Source organism: Onychostoma macrolepis, chromosome 14 (genome assembly GCF_012432095.1).
Source record: "Onychostoma macrolepis isolate SWU-2019 chromosome 14, ASM1243209v1, whole genome shotgun sequence".
NCBI classification, from domain to species: domain Eukaryota; kingdom Metazoa; phylum Chordata; class Actinopteri; order Cypriniformes; family Cyprinidae; genus Onychostoma; species Onychostoma macrolepis.
This window is the reverse complement of record NC_081168.1, coordinates 5,343,501-5,356,905: the sequence shown is the minus strand read 5'-3', so window position 1 is coordinate 5,356,905 and position 13,405 is coordinate 5,343,501. Positions and strand designations below refer to the sequence as shown.

Below are 13,405 nucleotides of genomic sequence, written 5' to 3'. Positions count from 1 at the left end.
GAAACCGGCTTTACTGACAAGATGCGCATGACAATTGCATGCAGTATATCGTGCAGCCCTAGTAAGTATACTCACTTCTGAAATAAGCCTGACCCCGAGTTTAGTGGATTACTGAAGGAATGTACGCACTCAAAATAAAATGTGAAAACAATGCTGCAAATATTAGAGGTTTAAGTGCAACTCAACCATTCATCAAGCTAATGATAAAGTTAATTCTAAAACAATTCTATTAAAAATTATGTAAATTGAAATAATTCATTACAGCAGCAATCAATGAATTGCAAAAGTATAAATAAATTGCTAAAGTTGCTTTTAGTCTGTCTATTAGTTTTCAGTTCATCTATATGCAAGTATCTAAACACTAACAAAGTTGAACAGATATATGCATTTAAGATCCAGATATATGCATTTAAATTATACAGTCTTTGTCTTTTGGAAACTGGTTAATCGAAAAACTGATTATTCATAAACAACTAGAGAAATTCTATGTATTTTATAGAATGAGAACGTTCTCTCCCACACAAAATATTCTATTTATACTAATGCACTATTAGAGGGTGTTAGATATTAAAATAATAGACCGCTTTAACATTATAAACAACCCTAAGGAGAAAACAAGACGACACAACAACTACACATCAACATTACTATAATTTAACACATTTTACTGTGGCTGTACCTGGAACATCACATGCAACCGAATAATGCACAATATTTTACATTTAATAGACATTAACTCTCTGAATGTTATTTCAGTAAAACCTCTCAAAGTCCACAGGGGTAGAAATGCTACACATGGGACATGAAAGCTGTGAAACCCAAGCCTGAAAAAGTGCCTTATTATTGTTGGCTACAGCTGATATTTACAAAAGGAGAAGGGAAAAACCTACATTGCTGTGTACTTAAGAACTCCCTAGTAAGCAGTGCAAAAGCTTATTATTTCACTCCCAGCCTGGTCTATGTTCTGCTTCTTAACATGATGCCACACCCTCTATCAACATTCCTGTACCACTATACATGTTCTACTTCCTTGACCCTTTTTTAAACCTATATAGTCCATGGTATCATTTGCACAGCGGCTGTTGTCACAAATCTGACAGATTCCTCACAGTGCACTTTCGGAGGAACAAACGGTGTACATCCATGACTGAAACATGGAACAATCATGGAGCAAAGAGGCAGCAGAGGCACATTGCAAGCCACTAAACCATCGCCCAACACATTAATTGTGCCCAAGCATGCACATCTTACTTTCTCTTAACCACAGAGATTGAGCTCAAAACAACTCCGTACAAGTACAGCAAGAGTATAAACCATGTCACTACCAGAGCATTATTGGAGGGTATTTGCTTAAAGCAGATGGCTCTTCCCCAAAATCATATGATCTGCTATGATCCATGTAAGCAGACACTTCATAATACCTCCAGTGTTTGTACAATCATAAGACTTTAGCAACGAAATAGAACACATCTTTGTGAACTGCAGAGTTGTAATTGGGACCAAGATTTGAGGTCTAGCAACAAAGAGTATCGTACTGGAGAATGTAAGATTCAAACAACACTAGAAAAAAGGAAACCCCCAGATTTTAGTTACTGTAGTAAAAAAGGACCAAGAGGACCTAAAAGGAGGAGGGAACCCATTATAAACATTAACGGTTTGGCATGAATCATAATTATGTGACATAACATACATCCAGCAATTCTTGCTGAAAGACAAGTGGGCGTTACTGCTTATGCTGTCATTCAATCCACTGTCAAAGCAACTAATTGGCAGAAGGTTCTGCTTAGTCTTATAGCTGATGTTTTATGCATGTCATAAACTAATAGATAAGGGGACCTACTGAATTGCCAAGGATAATGCTCAAACTCTCTCCCGTTTTCCTTTATATTCTGAAAGAAAGCAAGAAAGGAGAGGGAAATCAGATGTAATACAAGTAAATATATAATACAAGTAAATATTTCAATGCAGCAAATAATCAGACGCCAAAACCAATCCAAAACCATCAATTACAAAATGTACATTCAACTCAAGTATCACACTTTTATCTTTTAAAGCAAAAGGCTTAATAATAATAATAGTTTTGCTTGCATGGTTTCGAGACCTTAAGCTAGTGGATCAAACTGACTTTATTTCCTTTTTCCTTGAAAAAATGCAGCCCCACCCTAGTTAGCTTTATACTTTGGTTTGCCCTAAGAGGGCGACAGTGACTGAAACGGTTACAATACGAGCCCACAAAACAGGGAGTTTTACTTTGCACAAACTAAAGACAGAAGCTTGCACGTGTCTGCACAAGCTTAAACGTTTCCTCTGGATGTTGCTGTTGAATAATTGTCTGAATATGATAGTCTGACTACTGAAAGTCAATTACTGTTGTGTTTAAATATTAAGTTTGATAACTAATTATTGTTAAATACAACATTATCACTCCCTCAAAATAAACTCACATGGCTGCAAATCCACCCTGTGCTATAAACACTGGGAATCTTTTTGGGCAGCTACAGACTGAGTGAAATTGCTTGTCACTGTCAGATATTACGATGTTTGAACATTTTTTTAGTTGCCTTACACTAAAAACGCATATGAGTGAAAGTTAAACTCTTACACTCATCTAGGCCTTTGTTTGCTACATTTGATGACGTAAACTAAAAACATGAGATGATTCAAGCCATTCATAGTCACCATGCCAATGGCAAGAAACTGCCACTTCCCACAAGCAAAATAAAGTTCAAGTAGGTTTCTCTCATAGGAAAGCAAACATCATGTGCAAATCCTCAATTGATCGTTTAAAAGCTCCTCAAGTCACATGGTACGGCCAAAGACACTGGAGGCTAAACTACGCAGTCATTTCACTCATTTAATTTCACACAAACCAAATTATCAAACTTCATTATCTACCCTTTTCTTACACAAAACGAGAAAAAAAAATCTGTCCATTTTTGTTTCATTTAATAAAATGGTTTAGTCGGCCAGCTCACTTGGGAAACAATTCCTCTCTGTTCAGCAGTATTTGCTTTAATAATGTACCTCTCCAGTTACTCAAAAATGATAAGTGTCACTTGTTTAAAGTCATAAGTTGCGAGGCTTTTTTCAAGACTAAGTCAAGTGACTTTGTACCAAACACCTAATATAATACTCCCGCAACTCCGGCATCATGAAGGGAAACTTTAGAGAAAGTGCCATAAGCTCTCATGCACATTCTTTAAATCTGTGAAGTGTTGAATTGTCCTTCACACTCCATGGCCTTTGAAGCTGTCCCGTGGCTTCTCGTCCAATTTAGTGTTTGATCATTTCTGCATGGAGGAGGCTGAGGACAAAGAGATATCTGTTTTAAGCCCTTCAGTCCAGGCTAGAGAAATGTTGGGAATTTGTTGTTTCATAAACGTGTCTTTCAGGCCTTTAAAGCAACGATGCATGGCAAGACAAGATACATGTGCGTTTCTGTGAAAACTGTGACAAAGAGCAAATGAAATGTGGTTTCGGTGATACTAATATAATTCAAAATTATAATAATAATAAAACGTTACGACTTGGGTCAGATCACAGATGTGGTTACTTGAAATTGAGAGGTTTTCCCTACAGCAGAAAAGCATGAAAAGATTTAATGTAACACTAGCACTGCAAACAAACGCTGGAATCAGCACAGACAGGTACATGCTTGCGTGGACCTGCCCTGATATCACTTCTCTCCAGTACTATTGCACTGTTACTGACTCTGCTAGAAAACAACTGTTAACAGCAAAAGTAATCATTTAAAGCCTCCCCAAGAAAACTGTATATTTACCCTAACTTATAATCTTATAAACTTATAATAAAGTACCTCTCTGTCCCATTCAAAATGGATGGGCAAACCTGTGCTCTAAATATTTACAAAAGCATTCACTTGGGGACTTACAATACATCTTGAAAATGACCAGCTATTTTAAAGTAAATAGCTCCTCACCGATTAGTGGTGTCACAAAAGTAGAAACTTTTTTTTCTGCTACTTCCAACGTCTTATTTGGAAGCCATTGCTAGAACCTCTCACTACCCTGTTGTTTCATTAACGAATGGTTATTTCTGAGCTGTGACTGAAATAGTCATGGGCTCGCTGTGATAAAGGCCAGTCTGGACGAGGCTGTCACACTGTTTGCAAAGAACAACATTTGGCAGAGCAGCTGTGTACACTCAAACGGGTGACATCTATGAGCCCTGTACTTAGTTGTATCAAGTTTGCTGTCACCTCACTAAAGGTGGAGCTAGCCGAATAAAACTGCATGTTACAAACACGATCAAGGATAATTATTTCCAAATTATTGCGCATGTCAAATTTCAGAAAGTGCTAGAATGCCATCTAGCTTTTAAAAAAAAAATTTCAATTTCAAAGAATAAATACATGTATATATAGTTTGTATTGTCGTGCATGAGAAAGACTGGTACTAGAACAAAATGCGACCATAATCACGGGTCTAAATGTGTCAGACGACACCGCAGCGCTTCCATCTGGCAGAGGTCGTTTTGGCAACAACTGTGCAACTCTAAAAGGAGCAGAGTTTATGGCACAACACAGACGGCAAACGTCGCAAATCCAAAGTAGGGGACACGCCCTTCGTACAATGAGAAACTACACACACACCATCTCTCAGCCCGCACATAGCGCACAGTGAGCTGCGAGCCCCACCCAGGCCTCCAGTCACACGCATTCCTTGATAGAGCCGCCAGGCCAACTGGAAGAGAGCCCAGCCTCTCCTGCAGTGACTAACTCCAAAGCAATGTCCTACTCTCTCCCCAACCACTCAAATCACCCAGTGGGTCTGAGCTGGGTACAAAACAGGGGATTCTTTCATGGTTTCCACTTACTAACAGCCAATGGAGCAGGGTCATTTTTATTTTATTATTATTATTATTTTTTTTAAGCAAGCTGATTTCCACAATTTGTAAAGACTAACAGAAACCCCCATGACACTGATTAACGCACAACAAAAGAGGTCATAAAAAAGATTGTTTGCGTGGTCTAAAAGCTCTTAGTGCTCCAATGTAAATGGAAGATATTGCACAACTATAAATCTACATTTATAAAGATTCAGCAATGCTGCGGGTTAGATAAGTGATAGAATTGTTGGGCAAACAACCAGACCACTAATTATAGAAAAGCTACTGCAAGCGTTTCACGCCACACTTTTTCCATTAAAGTGTTGTGATGTTTAATAAGAGACACACACACACATACAGTCAGCCATTACACAATGCAATAACATAAATTGTGGCCTTTGGCTTTGCCTACAGGAGTTGCTTGGTTGCTCGCCCTTTAGCAGACACGTTTGTTCCCAAAGCAAATTACAGGATATGTTTTAATGCGACAAGTGTAAGTCATATTTCTCCATTAAATGCTCATCATTCATTTCTGACAAAGCAAGAGCTGATACATGAAAACGGATAACTACTATTTGGTTAAAAGTTCCACTTTTACTTCCACATGGACTCAATTCAAAACCACAAGTGACCAAACTCTCGTGCAAAGACGTACACTTTCAATCTTATTGTGGAAATATCACCTATTTAGAGGAACAAACAGAAAACAAAGATAAAACCATAAAAACGTGCTGTGGTGAATTACATTAAATAGCATCATGAAGCCTTAAACGTATAAATATTTTAGATGCATGTATATTAGCTAAAGGCTTTCACTTGAATTGAGGCACTTTTTTTTTTTTTGGTTATTCTGACTTGTTTAACAAGGCTTTTAAAACCTGAGTCAAAGGATATGAGTCATCAATCAAATACACAGCGATGACTGACCACAAGGTGGTTCTCTTACCAGCTCGGTGTGCATTATATTTCCTTTGCAATCAGCTGGTTTTATAGTTAGGTCTGTGTCACGCACTGCCAAGCGTTTTGTAGAAGTGAAAAGGCATGTGGTTTGAAACATCCAAATATGTCAGATCCAAACTCTCTGCTTATCTATAATTCAACTAGAAACAAACTCATGTAAACTGCACACGGAACAATCTAACCTCTGCGGCCAGTATCCTTGGTCTGTTGTAAATAAGTAGATGTGCATACCCACATTACTGAAATGGCGTGATGTAGTACGAGCTGTAGTCAAACACTTATTCTACGTCAAGACATGCCGGTCATTAAATCGCCTTACAGCACACTTTGGAATGCATTAGAACTATTAAACTATGGCCACGCTGTGTACTTTGTCTTAAAAATGAATTTTCAAAATAAGTGTGAAACTTTCATCATCCACAAGCAACTCTTACATCACTCACTGGAACCTAGAAAACATATCAAGTGTCACTGAAGTGCATATCTTTACTGTTATTCATTGATATGGAATATTAGTTAGCAGTAAACACTTGCATAAAGTACTTGGTCAATTAAAAGTGCACAATAAACCTAAATCAACATTTAATCCATTATATCATGCAGCAATGACGGGTGTGGCTAACAGGAAATAACATGTCACGCAAGTTAGTGCATGCATTTCACCTTGGCTACAACATAACCTACTTACTTGCTGCATCATTAAATAATGGTTTGTGCATAGAACGTCATTTCTAAAAGTAACTGTCTGAAAACAAGAGGACTCATACATAATTGAAGCATTAAAGTCAGGGCAAAAATAACAGCCTTGGACAGACATTGAAGCCCAACCATCTTACTGTCATGTGATACTAAACTTTAATGAAATGCAGACCGTATCTTCTATTTCAAGGCTGACAACAAATGTAATCTAGTAATCCAAACTGAATTGCAGAAATACAATGGAAGTACAGTTTATCATGTGTCATAGGCACACGTACAAAAAGAAATCTGATTATCTGAGGTCCAAAATGTATAATAAATAAAATAATAATTACAATATATAGTACAAAAATGTAAAACTATCAAAATAAATAGGCCTATTTAAAAAATAATTGTAAGTCAGTAAATTGAATCAATTGGAAATGCCAACAATTATAATAATAATAATAAAAATAAAAAAAATGATTAAGGCACGTGTGCCCAACTGTTACAACACAACTCTGTCAATATGGAAAATGATGAAATATGAATGCCTGACTCTGACTCAGAGCCACATTGGCAAACAGATAGTGTATTGTCCAACTCTGTTTTAGCTTCCAAGCCAGTATTTCTCAACCATGGAATGATGATAACTCCAGGGTCTGTCTGAACAGGAAGACACGTACTAAGATAATGCAAGTCTCAGACTTCATACTTCAAAACTCTTCAAATGATCCCTACATCCTGTTCGGCACCGTGCTGACAACTTATCTGCGATGGATCATCACCACAATTTCATGCAGAATTGATTTCTTTCACTTGGTACCCTTATAGAAAAAAAAAAACAAATGAAGATTCGAGATGTGAGAAAACAAACAAACAGCGAATGAAATGCTCCGCTACAAAAGCCTGCCACTCCTCCCTTGGCGTTGTCACCGCAAGTCCTCGACAAGCCTTTAAGGAAACGACAAAGGAAGTGTGCACAAGTCCAGGCTCTTTCCGTTTCACGCTAGAATAGACGGTCCTATGAAGTACATAATAATCTGACCTATCAGCACAGAGGAGGAGAAAGTTTTGCCTCCAATGTAAACTTGCAGGACAATCCCGCAGCAGATAATGACACACAGACCTCAAAACTTTGTTTCTATTCAACATTCAAATCCTAATCGTTCAAGATAAGCAAGAAGCACCCTGTTCTGTTTAAAACAAAACACATTGTAACCTTCAAATACAAGCAAGGTTGAAAGACATTGCTGAACATGAACGCGGCAACCACACATACAGAAAATTTTAAAATCAACTTTATTTTTGAAGTTACTCCAGCAGAACTTTAAAACTGTACATTATTACTGTTTGACTGCTTTAGTCTGCTATAGAGTCATCTGTCCTGACATAACAGAAGAAAGCTTTGGGTGTGGCAGGAGAAGGGGGATGGGCTCCAAATGTTCCTCTGATGAAAAATCTGCTCACAAACATTTTTAAAAGATAGCTTAAATCAGATAAACTACAAAACAGCTTTTTGGATGTCAACACTCCATTCGCATCTCCAAACTATCAGCACTTATCTGCAACTTGTCCTTCTTACTCTTATCTATTCCTTTCATTCTCCTATTCTGTTATATAACAAAATTTCAGTCATCCTAGTGCAAAACAGCTCCATAACTGAAGTCATGCAGCAGTGGGGCGTGAATAAAACAATTCTTTCTTCTCCATAGCAAGCCTTACTTTCTCCCTGTGCGCTTCAAACCTGGTTTCAATTAGTAAGTCTTTCCAAACCACTACATTCCATTACCCCCTCCTCCCTTCACCCCTCTTACTCACTACCCACACCCTGGCCAGGGCTCCAGGTTAAGAAAATCAAGGCAAAATGTTAAAGGATTTGCAAATTAAATTAAAACTATCACATTTTACAAGGTAACAAGAATGATTCAAACTAACTAACATTTCATATATATATATATATATATTAAAAAATAAAATAAAATAAAAAGATCGAAATATGAGTAAACAATTCACCCACAGTGTAGAATATGTGCTGACGTTGTCCAAAAATCTTGAGCTATGACCAGATTTGGTATGGCAGGATAATGCTCCCTTTCAAGAGGAAAGTAAAAAATCTATGCAAGTGTGACACGAGTTTAAGTCACTGTATATACATTGTTGTATTAAAAAAAAATAATAATGAGTAGAGATCTTTCTTTTAAACTAAATTTATTAGTTTTATTTTACAGCGTGGGCATAGTCACGAAACCAAAGTCAGGCAACCTTCTTATCCACGTTGCACTGTTTTAACTTGGGTGTATCTTTTGCATGACATGCAAAACCCCAGAAAATTGTGAATCCTGTTTCTTCAGAGTGATTCAGTGGGTCAAGTTTAAGAAACTAAACGCTTAATTCTGAACAATGGCAAACATTAATATTGTTAGGGGGGAAAAAACGTGCGCAACAGATGATAATTACTGAGCAGATACACACCCACCCACCCTCTACATGTTCAACAATACAGTTTGTGAGATTTTGAGAGACACGATAAACCCCCCAAAAAAGCAAATATATAAGGTTATTACGCATAACTGTGGATATAATAAGACTAGAAGCAGTCTCAGGAAAAGGACTTTATGCAGCGTTCGCGTTTCATGCCACAAATGCATAACTGAGTAACTTCAAGAGATACACAAACTTACCTGGAAAGTTCAACACCTTTGCTCAGGCATCTTCCGCGGTCCACAGCTTTCTGCCACAGCCCAGAAAAGTTTTCCTCCACGCTTTCTAAACTAAACTTGAACGTATTCGTGTATTCTCTCGTTCTTTCTCAAGGCGCGAAGCCTCCCTTTCTATTTTTCTGGTTTTATTAGTTACTTTGTCACTTGCTCTCTCTCTCTTCCTTTCACATTCGTGCTGGTTTTTCTCAGTGTGCTTGTAACTCCGGGCTATGGAGAATGGCAGAGTTTGGGCTAGGGCTGTGAAGTTCTTCTCTGGAGAAGAAGGCGGGGGTAACGGTGTAGCAGGGAGTGGTCCTTTATAATTTTAGTCCAGCCCACCCACTGTTTGAGTGGCATGTATGTTTAACGCAGAGATAAAGCCTATACAGTCTATGGATAAAGCACGTGAATGTAGATTAGAAACAGATTTTAACTAAAAGGTTGAACTGTGTTTTTAGGACAGGAATCATTTTAATTATCAGGTTGGTGCAAATTGGCACATCTTTATTGAGGTAATTTGTTACGTGTTTTAAAATGTGTAATTATGAACCTATAAAAGGGTTTTGTTTGTTTGTTGTTTTTGTTTTTTTGCTTAATGGTGGAAATAGCTTTGTCATGAAATAGTCATGATTTTAAGGTATGTACCTGTACAGAAGTTGAATTAAACGTACAGTAAATTGGAGTAGAAAGTGTGGCATCTATCTCCGTTGTGCACTAAGTGTCACATGGTTTGGTGCCACATGATTGTAATCTCATAGTAAGGGAGGAAATGGTTTTCATTATATCTTTTGACTGTTGATGCTAATCTGATTTTATGGTGCTCACTTTTATTTTATTGTTTACTCAATCCACATTCATTTTAATGTAAGAGTGGGCGTGGCCATTTTTATTAATAATGTGCGGGGCTTCTGGTGTCGCTCACTTCTAGTTATTTTACCCTGCTAAAAAAAAAAAAAAAACAATAGAAGCCCAATAGAAACCATCACAGAAATTCTAATGGTTTCCATTAAAATACCATTATAAACCATTAGCTTTTTCCAGTAAAACCATTACAAAATTCCTTTTTGTAGTGTGTTTTGGCCATTTTTCCAATAGGATTTAACATCCCACCAATAGAATCCATCACATACCAGTAGACACCATTATAGTTTCCATTAGAACCAATACAATTCCCATTATAACCATTAAAACCATTACATTTTCTATTGCTTTTTTCGGCAGGGTACCTGTGTAAAAACAGTGCATTTTGCTGTTCCACATTACAAACTGGCCTTTGTTATCATATAAATTTTATTAATTGATTGATTAATTTATTATCATGATCATAAACACACTGGTTTGTGGCACAAAATGTTTTACCATTTATTCTTCTAGTTAGGCTATTTACCTTTATCAGCTAATGAATCAAAAGTCTCGCACATTCACAGAAAATAGCTTACTACCATGTTGCAAAATAAGGTTTATTATAGATAAAGCAAAAACATGGTGATACTGGAATTTTACTTAGCAGAATAGAATTCAGAAGAATATAGAGGTTTTGAACTATGGTCCAGTCCTGCTCCTGCGTGTCACTGTCCTGCAGAATTTAGTTTCAACCCCAATTAAACACACCTGAACCAGCTAATCAAGCTCTTATATTAGGCATACTAGAAACTTCTAGGCAGGTGTGCCGAGGCAAGTTGGAGCTAAACTCTGTAGGACAGTGGCCCTCCCAAAGTTTGGACACCCCTGAACTAGATGTTCAAACAAAATCACTCCCCTTCTAAAAAAAAAACACATTTTTGTGTAATTTGACTCTAAATCTTGTGGGTGTGACTATCCCATGTGACAACTAGCCTTCGTATCACATTCTGTTTTGTTCATATTGTCATATTCCTACAATGTCCTGTGTATGCATACTGAGCTGTCATGTGTTTTATAGTGTCTTGTGCTTACTGTCATGTAAGCAATGTGTACAGAGGGGGAAAAAAATATTTGATCCCCTGCTGATTTTGTACATTTGCCCACTGACAAAGAAATGGTCAGTCTATAATTTTAATGGTAGGTTTATTTGAGTGAGAGACAGAATAACAACAAAAAAGAAAATCCATAAAAACGCATTTAAAAAAAGTTATAAATTGATTTGCATTTTAATGAGTGAAATAAGTATTTGACCCCTTCACAAAACATGACTTAGTACTTGGTGGCAAAACCCGTGTTGGCAATCACAGAGGTCAGACTTTTCTTGTAGGTTTGCACACATCTCAGGAGGGATTTTGTCCCACTCCTCCTTGCAGATCCTCTCAGAGTCATTAAGGTTTCGAGGCAGACGTTTCAGAACTCGAACCTTCAGCTCCCTCCACAGATTTTCTATTGGATTAAGGTCTGTAGACTGGCTAGGCCACTCCAGGACCTTGTGCTTCTTCTTGAGCCACTCCTTTTTTGCCTTGGTCGTGTGTTTTGGGTCATTGTCATGCTCGAATACCCATCCACGACCCATTTTCAATGCCCTGGCCCTGACGGTACATGGCCCCGTCCATCGTCTCTTTGATGCGGTGCAGTTGTCCTGTCCCCTTAGCAGAAAAACACCACCAAAGCATAATGTTTCCACCTCCATGTTTGACGGTGGGGATGGTGTTTTTGGGGTCATAGGCAGCATTCCTACTCCTCCAAACACTGCGAGTTGAGGTAATGCCAAAGAGCTGGATTTTGGTCTCATCTGACCACAACACTTTCACCCAGTTCTCCTCTGAATCATTGGCAAACTTCAAACGGGCTGTACATGTGCTTTCTTGAGCAGGGGGACCTTGCAGGCGCTTTAAGAGAGTGCTCCTAATCTCAGCTCATTACATGTATAAAAGACACCTGGGAACCAGAAATCTTGCTGATTGATAGGGGATTAAATACTTATTTCACTCATTAAAATGCAAATCAATATATAACTTTTTTTAAATGCATTTTTCTGGATTTTTTTGTTGTTATTGTCTCTCACTGTTAAAATAAACTTACCATTAAAATTATAGACTGATCATTTCTTTGTCAGTGGGCAAACGTACAAAACCAGCAGGGGATCAAATAATTTTTTTCCTCACTGTATATACTTTTATGCTTCGTCACAAAAAGCCATTTTGCACAATTGACATGTGCAATTTATTTATGTAAATACAGCACAAGAACCTGCTGGAGAGCAGTTCTGCCATATACAGTACATGCAGTACTTTGTGTTCTTCTGATAAAAAGATCTGAATTAGTGTATAGGATTTGTTTATGATAGTTTTTTGTTAGGGAAAGATTTCTTTTTTTATGACAAATGTCAAATATTTGTAGACATTTGAAGACGTGCTTCTTGTCTTTGATAATGTGTTCATTGTGTCTGTAAACATGGATATAGTGCTCTCTTTGAGCTAGTCCAGCATAATTTCCATACCATTTTCATAATAGAAAATCCAGTGTAAATCTCTGAGCAGAGTTTCATTCTCATTTTGTGACCAATGGATTGTTGAAACCACTGCAGTTGAATGATTGGATAGTGTTTTTTTGGTTTTTTTGAATAATTAAGAATAACTAAAAATGGCAAAAACATGATCAAGAATATTACCACGCTTGTTAGGATGTTGAGTATTTTAAACTTAAACCATTTACGTTTCATTTTCTAAATGTAAAATGTTAGATGTTACTCACAATTTAAATAATATGCAATCAAATGTTAAGTTTAACCGTGTTGATTTGCCCATAATTGTTTTCAGTAATTTTAGAAATTTTCAATGGAAAAAAAAAAGCATATTCTAGAATTATATTAGAAATACTAGAATTATAAAGAAATATTTTTCTTTGTAATATCTGTTCAAAAGACTAGTGCAAATTTGCTTTTTAAAATGTTTTATTATTATTTTATTTATTTTACCAAATGATTTTTGTGCATGTCTCTTGCTATAAAGTTAATTAATTAATTTTAATCAAGGTACAAAAACAACTAATTCAAACTGATCACACAGTTCCCCCTTTTCTAATTTACTAAATTAGGCTACTAATTGGTTATTCAGTTTGCTATTTGGATAAGGAATTGAAACCAACAAACAAGGCCTAAATGACAACATAACACTGGTACGCCGAAATATAATCTGTGATTTTTTTTCTACAACGTTATATAATCATGAGTCAGAACCCTGCTGTCAAGAAAGCTAGAATAATGTCACAGGAATTTGTTACAATAATGTGGAGCTTCATCTGTTTAACTC

The 13,405-nt window shown here is 36.9% G+C and overlaps 1 protein-coding gene across 1 annotated transcript in view; it reads right to left on the bottom strand.

The window, feature by feature from the left end:
* Window positions 1-9,464, bottom strand: part of ahnak (AHNAK nucleoprotein) — a 30,741-nt gene extending 21,277 nt beyond the window's left edge. Inside the window, 1 exon segment of the mRNA XM_058797822.1 lies at window positions 9,171-9,464. The gene's annotated coding sequence lies outside the window, so the exon portion shown is untranslated.
* Window positions 9,465-13,405: the final 3,941 nt, after the last annotated feature.